The sequence below is a fragment of the Cicer arietinum genome, chromosome 7, assembly GCF_000331145.2.
Source record: "Cicer arietinum cultivar CDC Frontier isolate Library 1 chromosome 7, Cicar.CDCFrontier_v2.0, whole genome shotgun sequence".
NCBI classification, from domain to species: domain Eukaryota; kingdom Viridiplantae; phylum Streptophyta; class Magnoliopsida; order Fabales; family Fabaceae; genus Cicer; species Cicer arietinum.
The window spans coordinates 51,390,996-51,399,868 of NC_021166.2; positions in this window are offsets into that span (position 1 = coordinate 51,390,996).

Here is an 8,873-nt window from a genome sequence, read left to right on the forward strand (position 1 = left end):
ATTTCTAGTATTTTGCTTTTTGCACCGTACATATTGTTGTTACAGCATATCACCCACTTACTCTCTTCCTCTCTTGATTCGGGGATACTAAGTTTATAATGAAGTTCATTCAAATTTATGTTTGCAATTTCCAATAGAAAATATGAAGTAAGTCTTTTAATAGATTCATGGATGAATGCTTCATAAAAATAAAATAAAAACATTGATGGATGAATGTTATGATTACGTTTATGGAACTTGTTAGTCCTCGATAGATTTGTGTAGCTCTAACGGTTGGAAATGGAACTTCTAGGCCAAGATCAACATTAAGTTTATGTTTGGTATGTTTGCCATAGTCAAGGTTCGCCGTGATTTTTTTTGACTTAAAAGAATTAATTTATACATATCCAAACATTCCTGAGTAGTTATTTTGTATTATAGAAAGATAAATAATAAAAAAATTTAAATATCAAAATTAAAAATAAGCAAAAATATAAAAAAGCTAAAGAATATATTTCCTCTAACGTTATTTAAAATAACACACTTTCTGATACATTCTTATGCATGTAAAGGTTTCTTTTTTCCTTTAGGTCAAAAAATAAATACATGTCATTCATCTAAGAGTAATGATATTTGAACACAATATTAAACACAAATACAAACACAAATATTTGGTTAAACCTCGTTAATGACTTAAAACAATATGGTTAATTTCTTGCACAACTTGGTTAATAGATTTAAACATATAATGATCATTCTTATCATACAAAATATAAATTTGGTTAATGCCTTTAAGAAACATGGTTAATGTTGCGAACAACTTGGTTAATGAATTTGAATTGAAAACTTGGCATTCTAATCAAACAAGATATAAACCTCGTTAATGACTTAAAACAATATGGTTAATTCCTTGGTCAACTTGGTTAACAGATTTGAATAGAAAGTTCATAAAAGCAGAAAGAAAGAAACTCAAAATTTCATATATTTTTGTTCATTCATATTTGTTCATAAAAGAAAGAAAGAAATAAAGTTCATTCATATTTGTTCATAAAAGTATAAAGAAGGAAAAATACAAGCAAAAAGTGTAGTTCAAACGCCACCAACTACATCGCTATAGAGAACCTCCCACAAATTCAAAATATGTCCATAACACACTTATTTTTTCTTTTTCTTCTTTTCATCCGGATTCACAAACAGACTTTGATTGACTACACTTTTAACTCGCTTCCTTGATTTATCTTTCATTCTCGTAATTATGCTTGACGTTGCTTTTTCTGAACTGTTCACGTTAGGCTCACATGTGACTTCATCCCCAACATTCTCAAAAGGGGTACTAACTCCCACCTCACATGTTGACAAATAATATGTTATTAACAAGTCTAATTTCATATCATAAATATTTGATTGACAAAAAAATTCAATATTCATACCATCAAATTCATGATCGGATTCATGCATTGAAGAAGCAAAAATAGAAACCCTAAATCAATAACTAAAAATAGCAACAAAGAAGCCAAAAATAGAAATCCTAAACAAAGAAGCAAAAGTAGAAACCCTAAATCAATAACTAAAAACAGAAACGAAGAAGCCAAAAATAGAAACCCTAAAAATCAAAAATCCTAAACGAAGAAGCAAAAACAGAAACCCTAAATCAATAACTAAAAACCCTAATGATATAGAGAAGTAAACTTACAATGAAAATATCCAACAAGCGACAACAAGAGAAACGACAACGAGCGAACGAACAGATGCAGCGAGCGAGCGAACGGCAGAAATCGGATGCAACCTCTCACGAGCGACAACGAGGAAGATGGAGAAACGAATAGAAGAAGAGAACGAGATGGAGAATGTGACACCCTAAACCCCAAGAAAAAAAAAATTAATTTTCTTATTTTTTAAAACAGTGAAATTCTTCAAACAAATAAATATACAAACTTTCGAACATATTTTTTTTATTAAGGTAAAGAGTATCACGTAATCATAAACATGTCACATAAATTCAAAATTTCCATCATACTTAATGACATCGAAATCATAATATCAGACAATAAAATCATTTTGAAGTACATATACATAAGTTTAATGATAAATGTAAATATGGTCCCAACCCGATGTCACTATTAGAGCAGGAATCCCCAAAAATAAAATACGTTCAAAATAACGTTAGCAAAAGATAGATAGTAAAAGTCTTCAAGATAAGACGACTTCCTACACTTCAAGAGTATTAGTCTTCACCTGCAGCTTGCAGCTCGTCTGCGTCGATCGCAAACGCCAAACAAAAACAACGAAGGGTGAGTTTCGAAATTATGACACAGTATAAAATACACGAGGAGAATACACAAGCAATCAAATTATCACAACCTCATAAACATTCAAGTGTATAATATCGACGGTTCATCAAATTCAATCACAATAAGATAGTCGCAAAGATGAAATGCTATGCATGTCCTATACTCTATACTTCATCATTTGGTACCATTCTACTATGAAGTACTTGGTTATGAGGCTTGATACTATGCCACTACAAGAGTGGACAGACAATTCATGAATGACCAAGTCCTCATAGATCCCCTCAACTCAACCCGAGACACATATACGCGACGGTCGGGGTACTCTTGTGTTGCACGGTAGCTCCCGACCTTAGGGAATAACCCACTAATCCACTTATGAATTCCTCACTAGATGTACCCCCAAGGTCTATCAGTCTTACCTTACAATTCGACTGTAATCCTCCACAATCAGGATCATTCAGTTGTACTTCCCTGAATCACTAGGGTTGTCAAACCCTCCCTATATGATGACAAAATAATCCTAACTCCAAAATCTACAACACATATCTCAGACTTACTCGATCATCACAACTCAATAAGTTTCAGTTTGACTTCACAATATTCATCATTATATATAGTTATATCAGTCAATCACATAAAATCTCAATATTTGATTTACACTACTCACAATACACTGTCCAGTCTCATCAATCACATAATAAGGAATCAATTCGGTGCACTTTCAAGTAATATCAAAATTTCAATCAAGTAGACAAGAACACTCAAATACATATCATTCATACAATAACGATTAGAATAGGTTTCATAAAATCAAATAACATGCAATCTTAATATAAATTAATTCACCACAATTTTATAGGTTTCTAAATTATATTTTAGTCCTCCCTATTACCATTCATATATTATTAATTAATTATTATTACTCAATAGGACTCGACCGTACGTAGTAAGCCCCAAATGAACACTTGGGAATTTCGGTATTCCCATTCATCTCACGTTATTTTATACTCATAAAATCGAACCTCATCTCACCCCTTACCTCGATTGAAGAATTCCCTAAATGAATCTGATCTGTTAGTTTGTCGCGTCGTCGTCTCTAATAATCCGCGAGAGAATTTTAATCACACAACCACTAAATACAAATAAATTACTTACTAAAAATAAATAAATAAATAAATTATCTAATATAACTCAAAAATATATTTAACATCATTATACACACATATTACTATAATTAGATTTTTTTTGGAACTAAATATGATAGAAAGAACATAATATTATGTCTATATAATATATATAGTTTTGATTTATAAATATATATATATATATATATATATATATATATATATATATATATATATATCACATGAATACACATAATAATAATTAATTATTACTTATTATTGACTATACTTAATTTTCAAATATAATCAAAATAGATTAAACCTTTTAGTTGAAAAACCAATTAGAATCACTATCTTATTTTGTTTTCAAACAATTTGCATGAATTGTATGTTGCCTTATTAGAAATTAATTGCTTGCTTCATTGAGTTATCCTTCAACAATTCCCTTTTGAAACCAATTGCATCTAATAGCTTAGCTGCTAACTTATTTTTTAGAAGTTTGTATAACAACAATTCTTATATAGCATAGTCCGTTTGTTGACAGAAGCAAAGACAAAACTTCTAAAATTCCAAAGTAAGCACTCAAATCATGGGTATACAATTTGTTATGATAATTGGTTAAGTAACCTATAGGGAAATTCTATTTCGATGCGCTTTATTGCTCTTTATTTTGGAGAATATGGAGAACAAAATGAAATGGTTTCTAAGGAATGAGATTTTTTTTATTAAAATGACTAAAATGTCTCTTAAGTATGTATATCTACTTAAGTATGTATACGTATACAGTATATGTGTTTGTATTTGTGTTTAAAGTTGTGTTTAAATAACATTTTTCTTCATCTAATTATATTACTCAAATATTCGTATATCATGGTCAACAAAAATTTATTCATGCATGTCCAAGGAAGAAATCCCAAATTTAGTAAAACAATATCATGTAAAGAGCAATAAAGCGATGAATAAATTGGAACTTATCCACAATAAATCAAACACGATGATAATTAATTTAATAATTAATCATTCAATGCATGCTTTCACATATATTATAATAATGAGGAAATTTAATAATCCGAGTAAGCATGTTGTAAACATCAATAATAAACATAAATCTTGATGAGTTTATTATCTAGGACATTAATTTATCAAGGGCATAAGGAATACATGGATTGATGAATCCATTGATTGTAGTTCTTAGTAGTAATCTGAGAACACATAGAAAAGAGAGACGAGTAATGAACACACACAAACTTGTGGTTCTTTCTCCATCTGACTCTTTATCTCTTAAACACTTTTTAGAGGGAGATAAGATGCAATAAGTTGTATCAAGTATATTGGAGACTATAACCTATATATAAAGTGACAGTCAATTAATACTCTTATTATTCTCAAATGACTCATCATACTTTATATATGTTGTATCAAGTATATTGGAGATTATAACCTATATATAAAGTGACAGTCAATTAATACTCTTATTATTCTCAAATGACTCATCATACTTTATGTATTGTTTCTACCGTCACTTATCAATTTATGTTCTTGAAATTAATTATGGTGCAAAATTACAATTAAGAGTGTTTGTTTGATTTATATATCATATTATACAATTGCAAATTTGCAATGGCTCTCAATAATTACGAATATAAAATATCTTATTATGGATTTTTATTTTAAAATATTGTCTTTTACAAGTACATAATGACTTGTTTCATATTTCGTTGTGACAAATAAAGTTTTGAGGATTATATAGCTCTTCGTTAGTTAATAATTCAATGGTTGTTTACATGTGTTTCTTATAGGTGTTAGTTGACATGTGTAACCAACTAACAACTTCTTAGTTAGAATGATTTGTATATAAATACCACATTATCAATAATAATAAAGTGTGTGGGAAAAAAATTCCTATCTTACAATTCATTCCATATTTATTTATTCTTATGAGAGGTTGAGTGCGATGCAAGCAGGTGAGAGTTCTAATATTAAAAGTGTGTTCTAACAACTTCGTATCAGCAACCCTTAGGTTTTGATCTTAGGGGTTGTAAATACGAGTGGATTCAATGAGCATGAGTTTCAATAGCAATTTTCTCACCCATTTACTGAATATTGGTGGCAAGAATTGGGAGCGATGAAATATGCAGATGAATGCTTTGTTTAGATTTCAAGAAGTGGTGAAAATTATCAACAATTACTATATTGCGGTTGTTGATGCTACAATTGATATGCAAATGGTTGTATTCAAAGAAAACAAGAAAAAAGATTGCAATGCCATATTTCTCATTCATCAAAGTATTGAAGAAGGTAACTTTAATAAGATCTATGCTTCTACAATAACGAAGCAAACGTGGGATATACTTGAAAAGTGTTATGCTAGTGGTGACAAAGTCAAGAAGGCAAACTTCAATCTTTGAGGAAGCAATACAAACTTTTACAAATGGAAGAGCAAGATAATGTGATTGACTTCTTTGTCAAGGTTCATTGTATTAGAAATTCCATTACCAAGAATGGTGAAACTATCATTGATCAACATATTTGTGAGAAGATCTTGCATTCTTTACACTTCTAAGTTTGATTATATTGTATGCGCTATTGAAGAATCCAAAGATATATCATTTAAGAGTATAGGTAAATTGGAAGTCATATTAGAAGTAAAATAATTTAGATTGATTGAAAAAAGGTGGGGAAAAATATGCGGTGAATCAAGTATTGCAGACTTGTGCTCAAAAGGATGGTAGTGATCATAAGAAGAAGTGGAAGAAAGGTGGAGCAAATAATCATTTCAATAATAATGGCAAAGTGGATGATAAAGTTGAAGGAAAGGAAAGGAATAACAAAATTAAGAAAGGCTCAAAGGCATTCAATGCTATAATTGTGATAAATGTGAACATTTTGATGATGAATGTTGATCAAGAAACGACATTCAAAATAAAAGAAATGAGCATGCATCTTGTGCAACACAAAATGACGATCCAGACTCAAATATAGTTTTTTCTATGTTGTTTAATTTCAAATAAGATCCAAGTAAAAAAAAACAAATATTGATTAGTCACTCACCCAAGAACTTTCTTCGTTTCAGTAAAATGAAGATTGATTAGTTTTCACCCAAGAATGTTATTGGTTTCAATAAAATGAAGATTGATCAGTTTTCACCTTGGAATGTTCTTAGTTTCAGTAAAAATGAATATTGATCAGTTTTCATCCAAGAACGTTCTTCGTTTCAGTGATTAGAACAAAAACAAAATTAAAGCTTTTAATGCTAAAATGAACACACATAACTATTAACCTAGTTCAAAGATAAACTCATACATCTGAGGGACTGAATCCGATTTCGAATTATCACTAATATGAGATGAAATGATTACAATGTTTTCTATCTTATGCTGCTAGTTTTCTGCATTTTATGCAAAACTGCAACTTTGCCTTATGCCATTTTTTCCACAACATTTGCTAACTGGGCTTATATACTAGTTGGTTACAATTTAGGAGCAACAAAAAAAAATTAGTTACCACTAATTAACTGAAACTAATTGCCCAAAATAGATTGCTTGTAAGTAACCATATCTTCAAAGTCTTCTAATTGAGTACCACATATTAACATATCTCCACCTTGGTACCAAATGAGAAGCTTCAGCCTGTGATTCTTCCAGTCAAATCCTCTTAGTCCTTTGTCTCAATTTTTGGAATTGATCTTAAGCAAATTCAAACAATGTCTGAATTTGTTAAGTGTGACAGGTTTGTAAACATGTCAGCTGGATTGTCACTTGTGTGCACCTTTGCCACATTTATCTCACCCATTTCAATGACATCCATGATGAAATGAAGTCTTATGTCTATATGCTTGGTTCTTTTATGATACATTGGATTTTTACTCAAATGAATGACACTTTGGGTGTCACAATTTATACAAACATATTCTTGTTTAACAACAAGTTCAGTGATCAATCATTTCAGTCAAATTCCTTATTTCACAGCTTTTGCAAGAGCAACATATTTTGCTTCTATTGTTGATAATGCCACTATGTGTTGATGGTTAGCTTTCCAATTGACTGTATTGTTGAACACAGGGAAAACATATTTTGTGAGAGATCTTCTTTTGTTTAAATCCCCAGTAAAATTAAAGTCTACAAATCATTTGACTGGTTTTGATGATGATGAACTTTTGTTGTATTCCAAACACATGCTTTGAGTTCCTTTTAGGTACCTTAGAATCCATTTGACATCATGTCAATGACTCATTCTTGGATTTTCCATAAATCTGCTTGTGACACTTGCAACATGATAAATCTCTGATCTAGAGCAGACCATAGCATACATGATGCTCTACATGCACTAACATATGGTATTGTCTTCATGTCTTAAGTTTCCTAGTTCGTTTTTGGAGTCATGACTGAAGAAAGTTTGAAGTGAGCTGCAAGTTGAGAGCTGACAGCTTTTGGTTCACTCATGCTGAACCTATTTAGGAATTTTCCAATTTATCACTCTTGGGAATTATCAGACTTTCTTGCTCGCTAATTTTGATGATTTCCATTCCTAGAATTCTCTTGGCTGGCCCCAAGTCCTTCATCTTAAATTCTTTCTTGAGTTGGCTCTTCAATTTTTCTATTTCTTTCATACTTTTAGAAGTTATTAGCATGTCATCCACATATAACAACAAGTAAATGTATATTGATGATGATACTTGTTTGTAATACATACAACAATCAAAATTACTTCTAGCATAACTTTGACTAATAATGAATGAATCAAACTTTCAATACCATTAGCAGGCAGACCCAATCCTCCTTTCCTTAAGTCCTAAAGCCTTCTGGTTGTTGCATTAAGATTGCTTCATTCAAATCACCATGGAGAAATGTTATTTTGACATCCATTTGTTCTAACTCCATGTCAAATTGTGCTACCATGGCTAGAATTATTCTTATAAATGCATGTTTGAGTAAAGGAGAAAAGATTTCATTGTAGTCCACTCCTTCCTTTTGAGTGAATCCGTTTTCTACTAGCCTTGCTTTGAAACTAGGTGGTTCTACTCCTAGAATTCCTTCCTTCCTCTTAAAGATCCACTTGTTGCCTAAAATTCTAGAGTTGGCAGACTTAGGTCTGAGTTCCCAAGAGTTCTTCTCCAGTGAATTCAGCTTCTCAGTCATAGCTAAAATTCATTTGCCTTTGTCTTGAGACCTAAGAACTTCATTGTAGTTCCTTGGATATTCTTGTATGATTTATTCGGCCCCATGTAATGCATAATTGATCATGTCTGCATAACCATATCTTTGAGGGGTTTTTGATGTTTTTCTTTCGCTATCCTTGTTGAGGTTATAGTCATCTAATTCATGTTATGTTGAATTGTCATGGTCTGGAAACATAGCATGTTCTGCTAGGTTTGCATCAGTCTTGTCTTGTTGAGCATGTTGTTGATCTTTCTCCTTCTCTATAGCTTGGTCCACCTCAAGATCAAACCTCTCGGCTTCAGTTTGATATGATATTTCGT